Source organism: Phascolarctos cinereus, unplaced genomic scaffold, assembly GCF_003287225.1.
Source record: "Phascolarctos cinereus isolate Bilbo 61053 unplaced genomic scaffold, phaCin_HiC Scaffold_726;HRSCAF=1367, whole genome shotgun sequence".
Lineage (NCBI taxonomy): Eukaryota > Metazoa > Chordata > Mammalia > Diprotodontia > Phascolarctidae > Phascolarctos > Phascolarctos cinereus.
In genome coordinates, this window is record NW_027556098.1 from 11,789,354 (window position 1) to 11,802,547 (window position 13,194).

Genomic DNA, 13,194 nt, shown 5'->3' on the forward strand with positions numbered 1-13,194 from the left:
TCAAATACAAGACTTAAGAGAAGCATAAAAAGGTAAACAGGAAAGGGAAATCATAAGGGACCTAATGATATTAAATTATTTACATTCCTACATGGGAAGATGATATTTGTAACTCATAAGACCTTTCTCATTATTAGGATAGTTAGAAGGACCATATGCGGACAGAGGGCACAAGTGTGAGTTGAATATGAAGGGATGACATCTAAAAAATAAAATTAAGGGATGAGAGAGGAATGTACTGGAAGAAGGGGAAAGTAAGAGGTAGAGTAGGGTAAATTATCTCAGGTAAAAGAGTTAAGGAAAAGCTTATACAGTGGAGGGAAAGAAGGGAAAGGTGAGGGGGAGTAAGTGAACCTTATTCTCATCAGAATTGTCTCAAAGAGGGAACAACATACACATTCAGTTGGATATGGAAGTCTATCTTACATTGCCTATGAGAAAGTAGGAGGGGAAGGGGATACGGTGGGGGAGTGATAGAAGGGAGGCAGATTGGAAGAAGGGGAAGTAAGAAGTCCCTTTTGAGGAGGGACAAGATGAAAGGATAGAGAGAAAATAATAAATGGGGTAGAGGGATAGGATGGAGGGAAATATAATTAGCAATAGTAACTATGAAAAAATTTTGAAGAAAGTTCTCTGATAAAGGCCTCATTTCTCAAACATACAAAGAACTGAGTCAGATTTATAAAAGTAAGAGCCCTTCCTCAATTGATAAATGGTCAAAAGATATGATCAGTTTTCAGATGAAGTAATCAAAACTATCTATAGCCATATGAAAAAATGCTCTAATTCACTATTGATTGGAGAAATACAAATTAAAACTCTTTTGAGGTACTACCTCATACCTATTAGACTGGCAAATAGGATAGAAATGGTAAATGACAAACGTTGGAGAGTATGTGGGAAAACTGAGACTTTAATGCACTGTGGTGGAGTTGTGAACTGATTCAACTGTTCTGTAGAAAAATTTGGAACTATGCCCAAAGGGCTATAAAACCATGAATACATTTTGACCTAGCAATATAACTACTAAGTCTGTATCCTGAAAGAGATTTAAAAAAACACACACACAAAAGAAAAGGACCTACATGTACAAAAATATTTATAATAGCTCTTTTTGTGGTGGCAAAGAATTAGAAATTGAGGAGGTGCCTATCAATTGGGAAATGGCTTCACAAGTTGTGCTATGTGATTGTGATGGAATACTATTGTACTATAAGAAATAATGAGCAGGATGCTCTCAGAGAAATCTGGAAAGATTTGGCTGGGCTGATGCAAAGGGAATTGTACTATGTACAAAGTTAACAGTAATATTGTAAGATGATCAGCCATGAAAGATTTAGCTGTTCTCAGTATACAACAATCCAGACAACTCTGAAGGACTTATGATGGAAATGTTATCCATCCCCAGAGAAAGAACTTACAGTGTCTGAATATTGATTGAAGCATACTTTTTTTTTACTTTATTTTTCATGAGTTTTTTTTTCTTGTCTATGTTTTCTTTCACAACATAACTATTATGGATATGTTTTGTATGACTACACATGTATAACCTATATTGAATTGCTTGCCTTCTCAACGAGGTAGTGTGGAGAGAAAGGAAGGGAGAGAATTTGGAGCTCAAAGTTTTAAAAATGAATCTTAAAAATTGTTTTTACACACAACTGGGGAAAAATGAAATAAATAAAAGCTTAAAATATTAAAGAAAAGAAAATAAATGATCATTGACCCAATGGAAGCTAATGAGATCACTAAGTGAGCTAGTGAGTTTGTTATCCTCAAAAAGGACCAAAATGACATCAGTATGTTAGAATCAAGTTACTGTATGTCTGACTGTGCCTGATTAGACTAATATGGGCTCAGAATGCTCTACCACAGGTCAGGCACAAATAGTCCATGTGACCATTTGGGGTGGATTCTCTAAATTTGTGCATCATGCATTTCTTTTGACCTACTCCAATTCTGCTTCACTCATAGAGCACAGCACATTTTTTGATGAGAGCATGCCATGCTGGGTGGTCTTGTTCCAGTGTCTCCATTGCATGCAATCAATTCCAAAGTTCTTCAGAAATACCTGTAGAGTGTCTTTGAATCACTTCTGACTACCATGTGAGCACTTGCCTCCATGAGTTCTCTGTAACATAATAGTCTTTTAGGCAAACATGCATTTGGCATTTGAACAATGTGGCGAGTGCATAAGAGTTGCACTCTCTGCCATAGAGTTTGAATGCTTGGCAGTTGAGCTTGAGAAAGGACCTCAGTGTCAAGTACCATATCCTGCCAGGTGATTCTTCAGAATCTTCCTAAGACAATTCAGATGGAAGTAATTCAGTTTCCCAGCATGGTGATGGTAGACTGTCCAGGTTTCATAGGCATACAGCGAGGTGAGGACACCAGCTCTGTAGATCTTCAGTCTGTAGTCAGTCCAATATCTCTTCTCTCCCACACTTTCCTTTGAAGCCTTCCAAACAGTGAGCTAGCTCTGGCAATGTGTGCATCAACCTCATTAGCAATGTGAACATCCCTGGAAAGTATACTGCCAAGATAAGTGAACTTATCCACAGTATTCAAAATTTTGTAACCAATGGTTCCACATATGGCTGGTGTGGTGATAGCTGGTGGAGCACCTTTGGTTTTTTGGTGTTGATTTTTAGGCCAAAATTAGCACAAGCAGCAGAGAATCAATCCATATGTTGTTGTATCTCAACTTCAGAGACTGCATGGCGTGCACAAATATTTGTGAACAAAAAAATCATGAACTCTCCCTCCACTTTAGCCCTGGCTTGTAGCCTTTTCAAGTTTAATAATAAATTACCATCAGTGTGGTAGCTGCTGTTGATGTTGTGTTCCTCCTCAGGGAAGGCTTCTGACACCATTGCTGGAGAGGGAAAAGAGTGCTTAGAATGGAGTTTTGGAAAATACTTAAGGTTAGTGGGAGTGGCTTGAATGAAGAATAAGCAAAGGAAACTGAGGACTTGTCAGATAGGTAGGAGGAAGAGAACCTGGAGATCGATGGCTCAAAACCTGTAGAGAAGGATCTTATAGAGTGATCAACAATATCAAAGTCCATGGAGAGATAAAGAAGATGAGATATAAGAAAGGCCATTAGATTTGGCAATTAAGAGCTCATTGGTAATTTTGGAGAGTAGTTTCAGTTGAATAATGAAGTTAGAAGTCAGACTTCAAAGGGTTTAGAAGAGAGTGAGAAAAGAGGAAGTGAATCCAGTAAGTATAGACAGCTTTCTCAAGAAGTACTTGAGAAGAGAGAGACTCAGGACAAGAGATGGGCTTGTGTCATCTTGGGTTAATAATCATCTCTAAGAGCATTGCAGTAGTTTCTGAGGACTCCTCTCTTTGCTGCCAATTCTCTCTCTCTCTCTCTTTCTCTCTCTCTCTCTCTCTCTCTCTCTCTCTCTCTCTCTCATTTTTTGTTTGTTTGTTTGTTTTTGTTTTTGTTTTGCAAGGCAATCAGAGTTGAGTGACTTGCCCAGGGTCACAAAGCTAGTAAATGTCAAGTGTCTAGGGTCAGATCTGAACTCAGGTCCTCCTGGCTCCGGGGCCCATGCTCTATCCACTGTGCAACCTAGCTGCCCCTGCTGCCAATTATCTCTAGCAAAAAAAAAAAAATATGGACCTCTCAAACTGACAAGCCTGGACACATCTGTTTCAGAAGAGATACTCATTCACCTAAAGTCAAGAAAGAACAACTGCAAAAGAAGTAGCCTGGATCCAGGCTCAGGTTTGCTAAGACAAGATTTGTCCTTTATTTGTTCAGTGCTCATATCCATAGATCTGATAGAATCCACAACCAGAAGGGAAGAAAAGGACTGGGGGTTGAGTCATTTCTTTTTAAATGTCCACTGAATCACTGGACCTTCAAACTCAGTGGCCAATAAAGAACCTGCCTTTTCACCTCAAAGCCCAGCTTCCTCAGCATTGAAATACCACATGGTGTCTGCAATTTGTCCCAAGGCTGGGGTGCACATGTGGGTGGCCAGAAGTACTGAGGACCACTTTGCTCAATGCCCTGTTCAAACCCTGGAACAATTTAGTAGAAGAGCTGTGCTATGAAAAATTATATATGCATATATATGTGTGTGTATATATATATATATATGTGTGTGTGTGTGTGTGTGTGTGTATGTATATATGTATGTATACACACATATGTATATATACACATAAACACACACACACACATATATATATATATGACAGGTTCAGAGAAACCACAGAACACTTGTGTGAACTGAAACAAAACAAAATGAATAATTTATGTGATGACCAAAATAATGTCAGGGAAAACAAATTTGAAAGACCAGAATTCTGATTGATGTGGTACGGACTCTAGAAGAGCATGCATCCTGCCATGTGTGAAGTAATAACCCTGGAGCTGTAGAGAGAACCATACATTTAAATCTATAGTCAATGTGTTTGTTTGACTTGACTGTATTGGTCACACAATTCATTAGGATGGGGTGGGGGAGAAAAAGAGTTGGTGGGTAATGAGAATGATTTTTTTTCAAAGGTGAAATGAAGGAAAAAGGCTAAATAAAACAATTTTTTTTTGGCTAGGCAATGGGGTTAAGTGACTTTCCCAGGGTCACACAGCTAGTAAGTGTTATATGTCTGAGGTCAGATTTGAACTCAGGTCCTCCCAAATCTAGGGCCGGTACTCTATCCACTGCACCACCTAACCACCCCTAAATAAAACAATTTTAAAATAGATGGAAGAGAGCAAAGAATATTCACAGATGAAAGGTGGGTAGACAAATAGACAAGAAGTGAAATAAATCTGGCAATGTTTCTGTACTAATCCAATTTCATCTTGAATGAAAAACGAACCACGACACATGGACCCTAATGCCCCAGCCAATGATAAGCTATATGAAATAAAAATATTACTTAAGATGAAGTCAGGAAGAGTAACTTGACCTGACCAAATACACAGTGAAGAAATTGGTGTTCAGAAGAGAACACAGATTAGCCGAACAGTTTACTCTGTATTTGCTCTATTTGTATTTGTATATATATATTTACATTTTGTGCTTTATATTTGTATATTTACATTGTATATGTATGTACCTTTGTATACATATTTATTTTATTTGCTCAAATACTCTAACAAAAATTCATATACATTGTTTTATAGCCACTCTTCTTTTGTGTGTTTTTTCCTGTTAATTGACATGTTCTTCTTTGTTGAATCTGTAAGAAAAAAGAAAAGGATTTTTAAAGTCTAAAAAAGAGAAAAGCATGTGGACTGGTATATTGATGTTTCTTTCATCACATTTCTGGGTATTAAGATTAAAGGATTATAGATTTAGAGCTGGAAGGGATATCAGAGGAAACCAGTCCAATTGCCTCAATCATTTTACAGATGAGGAAACTGAGTTCCAGAGGTTAGCTTTTTTTCTGTTCTTTTGGTATTTTCCTTTTCATGAGATAACTTCTTTCCATAATAGTGTCACCTCCCTCCCATCCCACCACCCTTCAGCACCAATTTCTTCATTGCATGTTTGGTCAGGTCAAGTTGCTCTTCCTGACTTCATCTTAAGTAATATTTTTATTTCATATAACTTATCATTGATGGAGGTATTAGGGTATGTGTGTGATGGTTCACTTTTCATTCAAGATGAAATTAGATTAGTATAGTAACATTGGTAAATTTATTACATTTCCTGTCTATCTGTCTACCCACCAGTTTCATCTGTGAATATTCTTTCCATAAGGTGGCTTACTTAAGTCTCATGCCAAGCTTGTTACTATATACTTTTTTTTATTCTATTCCTTTTTGTCTGTTTATGAGGTGATGCTGCTTTAAATCTTCTGCTATCCTCCTCTATAGTGCATGCAAATATATTGTACTCTAAACCACTATTGCTTGGGGTTGTTATCTTTTTTTATCATAAGAAGAGCAAGAATTTCCAGGATTCTTTTGATCTTCTTATTTTGGCAAGTAGCTTAGATCTCATATATTTTCAGGCAATAATGATAATTTAAAATTTAGTCTATTTAAAAATGAATTAGGTAGTATGCTGTGTAAAGGCTCATTGGATAGAGCTCTGGACCTAGAGTCAGGAGGACCTAAGCTCAAATTTGGCCTCAGACACTAGCTGTGGGACCCTGGGCAAGTCACTTAATCTCTGTTTGCCTCAATCCACTGGAGAAAGAAATGGTAAGTCACTCTAGTATTTTTGCCAAGAAAACCCCACAGACAGTACAGTCCATGGAGTGGTGAAGAGTTGGACACAATGAATGATCAGACAATAACAATAACGATAACAACCTGTCGTAAAATACACTACAAAGCATTCCAAAAAGTAATAGAAAAGAGTTTTGGATTATCTCCTCTTTTGAGTTAGGAGGTAGTGGGATATAGCAGAAGGAATACTGAAGTCAGAGGACCTTGGTTTTATTCTGAGATGTACTACTTATAATCTGTGTAATCTTGGGCAAGACCCTTATAGGTGCCAGTTTCCTCACATATAAAATTAAAGGAATGGACTGGTGACTTCTAAGATCACTCTGTCTTTAAACTGATGGTCCTACACATTTTATTTTTATCTCTATTATAAGAGTGGTACAGTGGGAAAGGGCAATGGCTTTGGAGTCAGAGGACTTGGGTTTAAATCCCCTCTCTGTCATTTTTAACCTCTCCAAGCTTGAGTTTTCTCATTTCTATAATTAGGTGTTTGGATGAGATAGTCGGGTCCAGACTAGATCATGGAAAATTGAGTTGGATATAGCTGGAAGCTACAATGGCTAGAAGCCCACTGAAGAACTCAAACCCCTACAAATTATTGAATCACATAGGCAGCAATATACTAAAGTTAGTTTCAATGGGCTATTGTTGAATTTTCAGTGTGAGCATTCGCACCTCAATAATCTGAAATTGCTACATATCAGGGATTGATTCATTATTTTATTTATTTCTAGACTTAAAGTATTAATAATGCAAATTTAACATAAAAATGTGTGCATACTTAAAAAAACCACAAAACTGTTGTAGGTCCTAGTTGTTAAACATTTAGCATCATAACCCTGTATTGTTCTACAGTCATTCAGCTCAGCAGTTCAGTAGAAGGCTCAAAGAATTAAGTCCTCTCTAGAATAGAGTTCTGAAGATTGTAGGCTAATCATAACAATAACAACAGCTAGCACTTATGTAGTACTTTAAGAGTTGTACAGGGATTTACATCCCTTATCTCACTTGAACTCCATAGCACCTTGACTATGCCACCCAATCAACCAGCTTTATTTTGTCACTCTCCAAAATAAACTAAAACTGGACTAGGTTTCTTCAATACCCTACACATACCAGTTTTTCCTCACCTTTGCATTTTGTGCTGGTCCTTCAGCCTGGAATGCCCTGTTTCCACAACTCTACCTTTATGAATCTTCTAGTCCTTTCAAAGTCCATCTCAAATACCGCCTCCTTCATGCAACTGTTCCAGATCCTATATAATTTTGTGTGTCTTCTTTTCCTTTGAACCCTTGTAGTACTATTGACTGACATCATATACACACGCATTATTTCATTTGATTCTCAAAATCATCATCATCCCTATTTTATAGATGATAAAACTGAGGCTCAGACAGAGTGGGAACCTTGTCCAGGGTCACATGGCTAATAAGTATTTGAACCCAGGACTTCTTGACTCCAAGTCCAAAATTCTAAACCACTGCCTCTCATTTATTTGCATTACTTCTGAAAGTACCTACACTGATAAGATCACAGAACCATTGGAACAGTGGAGTGAGAGTATTTGGTTAGGTCCAGGAGCTTTTTCCTAATTCCATTTTATTAAATACCAGTTCCATTTTCTCATACAGTGATAAGTTACATCTCATGCAGTGGAGTTTACATTGTCATTAGTGATGACAGTGGATTGTTACAGAAACATAGATAGGAATGTTTGATTTCATATCTGTCTGTCCTCTTCCTTACGATTTCTTTCATAAGGATTCTCAGGATGATGTGGCTTTCTGCAGTTTTTTTTCTCACCATACTGATTTTTGTTATTTTGTGAGGGGATACTGTTTATAATACGCCAACTTTCTTTCTAATATTTTGTAAGTGACCTTTTACTTGAAATTTAAATTGTCTCAGGCTATAACATCTCTCTGTCTGACAAATAGATAAAGTATTTGTTGGCTAAGGCAACTTTTGTGCTTTTTTGGCTTCTGTTTTAGTGGCAACTGTTTTACCTCAGTTAAATCAGATCTGGGGTCCTGTCCCCAAAGCCCCCATTAAAAAGTTAATGGTAACTTGGAGGCCTCTAGTAGCACTTCAGGGATCTGACTTGGCCCTATTCTGTTTGGCATTTTTATCAGTGACTTAGATGAAGGCATAGATTGATTTTTATCAGATTTATAGATGACAGAAAGTTGGGTAAAATAGCCACACATTGGATAATGATAATAAGGATCCCAAAGCTAGAACATAGGCCACATCTAATTAGATGAAATTTAATAGGTTTAATTGTAAAGCCCTACACTTGGGTTCAAAAAATCAATTTCATAAGTAAAAAGTGGGGAGGCATGAATAAACAATACTTGGTGTATAAGAAATTGGTGGCTTTAATGAATTACAAATTCAGTGAATCAATAGCAACAAACAGTACCTGCAAAAATTTATCTGAGGCTACTTCAAGAGAAGCATAATGTGGGAGCTAATAGTTCCATTCTTTTCCTTCCTGATCATACCATATCCAAAATATTGTGTTCAGTGTTGGCTGCTCCACTTTCAAAAGGGTTTTGACAAACTAGAGAGCATACAGAAAAGAGTGGCCAGAGGAGAGTGATTATGGTGGAAAGGAGACTTAAGATCATGCCCAAAAAAGGATCAGTAAAAGGAGCTGAGGATGTTTAGCTTGGAGAAGGAGTGTGGACATGAGAACTATCTTTAGGTATTTGAAAGATCATAACACAAAAGAGGGTTTTGCTCTTGCCTCCAGATTATGGAACTAGAAGCAATGACGAGGTGATACAAAGAGGAAGATTTAACCTGATGTACAAAAAACTTTTCTTAGACACATCTAAAAATGAAATAGGCTATCTAAAGAGATGATGGGTTACCCATTCACATTTAAGTAAAACCTATAATGACTATGGCTTGAGATACTGTAAAAAAAATAAAAGGGTTATTGATCAGGCCCCAAGTTGGATTACTGAAACCACTGAGGCACCTTCTAAACTCTGAGTTTTATAATTCTAGGAAATATCAATAATCAGTCAATGTCTTCATTTTTGTTCAGTTTCCATTTTCCAGAATAAGCTCTTTGTTTAACTAGGTCTGGAGCTACTGTAAGTACACGCATCTTCTCTTCTTTGTCCTTTCTCATAATGTAGCTTTAATTTTGACCATTATTCAAACCACTCAACAATTTGCTATAGGACTAGTCTCTAGAATCATGCCTATGACTCCTCCAATTCTTCAAAATATTTCACTTGAACCTAAAATTCCTTCAAGCTATCTTATTTCTTTTCTTCAACTCCCAGCCCTAGGTCAACGATTCTATAATATAATCCCATGAGCCTAGAAAATGTCATTTACATTCAATGTCTACACCTTTCCTTTTCCTGTCAACCCATGTAATATTGTTTCAACCTCAACACTTAAGTGAAATTCCTCTATCCAAGTATATCAATAAAAAAAATCTCAGTTACCAAATCTAATGGCCTTTTCTTAATCTTTATTCTTTCTGTCATTTCTGCAGTATTTGACACCATAGAGCACCCTTTCCTGTTGTGTATTTTCTCCTCACTGGGTTTTCATGACACCACTGTCTCCAAGGTCTCCTACATGTATGGCCATCTTTTCTTAGTACTCTTTGCTAAATCACCATCAAGGTACTGTTCACTCAATGGGGCTGTTACCCAAAGATCTGATCTGGACCTTTTCTCTATATAAACTCTCAGTAATCTCATCAGCTTCCATGGGTTCAACTATCATCTCTAAGCAGATGACCTTTAGATCCCCATATTCAGGGGATCCCCTTTCCTTAGGCCTGGTTTCACATTACTAATTCCCTGTTGGATATTTACAACTATATGTCCCATAGGCAATTCATTTCATCATGCCCAAAATGAAATTCATTACATTCCTGCCCCCCCCAGCCATCCCTTCTTCTGAATTTCCCTACTTCTGCTAAGGACATTATCATCCTTCCAACCACCTAGGTTTCCAACCAAATCATTCTCTATTCTTCTTTCTCCCTTATTCCCTGTATCTAATCAGTTGCCAGGTTTTCTTGATTTTTCTTCTAAAACATCTCTTACATCTATTTCTCTCTACTCACGCAATCACTATCCTATTTTAAATATCCATCTCCTCTTGCTTATACAGTTGCAATAGTCTCCTAAGTAATCTTTTTGCCTAAAGTTTCTCCCCTCTCTAATTCTTCCTTCATATGGCTACCAGATTGGTTTTCCTGAAGCACAGGTTTCATCATGGCACTTTCCTGATCAAGAAGCTCTAATGAATCTCTGTTGACTCTAAGACAAAATACAAATTTCTGTTTGAATTGGCTTTTAGAACCCTTTACAAGATGACTCTAGCCTGTTTTTTTTAGGCATACTACTCACCATACACTATACAATCTAGCCATTGATGTACATTGGCAAGTACATTGATGTACTTGCCATTTCTTCTGCACAACTTTCCATCTCCTATCTCCCTGTCTTTACACAGGCTGTTCCCACTCTTGGACTACATTCCCTCCTTGCCTCCATGTTCTTAGAATCTTTGAATTTCTTTGAAGTTTAATTTAAATGCTATATTCTACATAAGACTTATCCTGTTCCCACCAGTTGCTGGTGCCCTCCACTGCTCATATGAATTTGTATTATATATCAATATGAAACATATGTATATACACATGTATGCATTAAATATATTTATATGTAAATACATATATGCTTTTATACAAAAGCACATTCCTTATACATTCTGCTTTCATCTGGAGTTAAAATGTTAATATGGGTGTTCTTCCAGTAGTTAATCAACTTTGTTGGATAAGCATCTCAGATTTGTAGAATCAACAGTTAATCTTTTTAGACAGGCCAGTTCTTGGGTAGCAGACACCAGCTGTCACAGGGACTACTCCAACATCAGAATTAGGCAGATTTTGATCTTTACTGGCTTAAGCTTTGAAAATCTAGGGTCATTTCTATTCCATAATAAGCCATCAGAGAAGGACTTCTGTGGAAGACCTTATAGCTATTTAGTGAATGTTTCTTGAATAAAATTTGTTGAATTCATTGGAAAGGTTTGTTGGTATCTGAATGTAGAAGGCCTTGAATGTCAGGTTAGCCATTATTTGACAAGCAATAGTGAGCTACTGAAATGTTTTTTAGGAGATCTATGCATAAGGAAGATTACTCTGTCAGGTATGTGTGGAAAATGAATTGTAGAGAGGAGAGAGTAAACAGGGAAAGCAAAGCTCTAAGGTGCTTACATTATCCCCTGCAAAAAAAAAATGGAAGGCAACAGTGCCATCAATAATACAGAACTCTTAATGATTCTAAAATCTTTAATATTTGATTTTGAAATGGACTATGTGGTTGTGCTTTCTAAAAGCAAGTTTCTCTCCTCCCTTTTGTTTTGCTTGTTTCCACATTAAAATCAGTTGACATTTTTTGAGCCAATATATATTGTCTAGGCTATGATAGCAATGATCAGAAATCCTGGTAGCAAAAGAAAACCAGCATGGAAAGAATGTTCTATAACACATAATCCACAAAGCAGATAAGCCATCTGTATATAATCAGGACCAGATCATCAGATTTTATTTTGGAAGCCAACTGCTTTGTTCATTACAAAGGAAGGATATCTTGTTACATGCAATAAGTAATTTTTTCAGAGATTTCCTAGGAATTCCTGGCCATTTTGTCTTTCCAGAAAGTTTTGCATCCATTCAGGAAAACAACTTAGAAATTGCACTAACACACTCCTTTTCCCTCCTCCCTCCCCCCTGCCCCATTCTTAACTTTTGTTTTAATCATAGTTGATCACAAGGGGAAGTCTAGAGAGGGATTTACAAGGCTCTGTGGGATAATAAGTGAGAGGCCTAGTACTGGAGGGAGGAAAATCCAACAATGACCTTACCTTTCTGAATAAACAGCTTCTGTTTCCCTTCTAGTAGGACATTATCCACAGAGGACAATCCAGTACCTAGCAGGTAGATATAGGATCATCTTTGTTTTTCATGAGAAGACCAGGTAATTGTGTCAGGAGAAGTTCTGCCTTGTGAAGACTGAACAATTTTGTTCCTTTCATGCAAAAAAAACGGAGGAGAGGAGAATCATTTGGACATTTTAACCACTTTCCAATTATGCTCACACACCTGTATGTAACATAAAAGGTTCAAACATCATTCTTCCCCTCACCTCACAGAAATTTACTTAAGGATTCAGAAAAGTACAACTGTTTATTGGATCATAGATTGAGAGCTGCAGTAGTTTGTTCCAAGGTGAAGGGAAAAAAACCAAATCAAGAGATTATTTTAGTAAAGATACAGTACTTTAGCCCTTCCAAGCTGCTTTGAAGCTTTGAAAAATCATCCTTGGGGTGTTTCAATGTTTACTAATTACTCTTAGGCAATTTTTGAGATGGAGCATGGAGGTTGGTGAGTGAATTGGTATCCACTTTGGTAGAGAAGAGGAGAAAGGAAGAATACTGTGTGTGGATGATAATAACATCTGACATTTATGTCGCACTTTAAAGTGTAAAAAGCACTTAACCTACAGTGTCTCATTTGAGTCTTACAACAACGCTGTGAGGCTAATTTTACGGGTATTATTATTATTATTCCTATTTATATATGAGGAAACTGAGGCTCTAAGAGATCCAGTGACAGGACTTGGTGACCAGAAGACCTAAATTTAAAGCACTGAGTCAAATGTATGACCCTGGGCAAGACATTTCATATTGTGAGCCTCAGTTTCCTCATCTGTAAGACAGCACCCACTTGACATGGTTATTATGAGCATTAAATGAGATAAGATATGTAAAGAGATACATAAAGGGTGGTTATTACTTACTCAGTGTCACACAACTAGTAAGCATGGAGGAGGCAGAATACAAAGCCAGGTGTTCCTGACTCCAACTATCACACTCTATCTATAGTTCACTATAATGGTTGGAAGTGGGAGATATGGACACCTGAATTTTTTATTTGATTCTACACTAAT

At 37.1% G+C, this 13,194-nt stretch overlaps 1 long non-coding RNA gene across 1 annotated transcript in view; it reads right to left on the bottom strand.

The window, feature by feature from the left end:
• Positions 1-5,031: 5,031 nt before the first annotated feature.
• The window catches only part of LOC144458227 (uncharacterized), a 63,129-nt gene continuing 54,966 nt past the window's right edge, over positions 5,032-13,194 (bottom strand). Inside the window, exon 3 of the long non-coding RNA XR_013487815.1 lies at positions 5,032-5,205. This is a non-coding gene — a long non-coding RNA (uncharacterized LOC144458227). The remainder of the gene's footprint in view (positions 5,206-13,194) is intronic.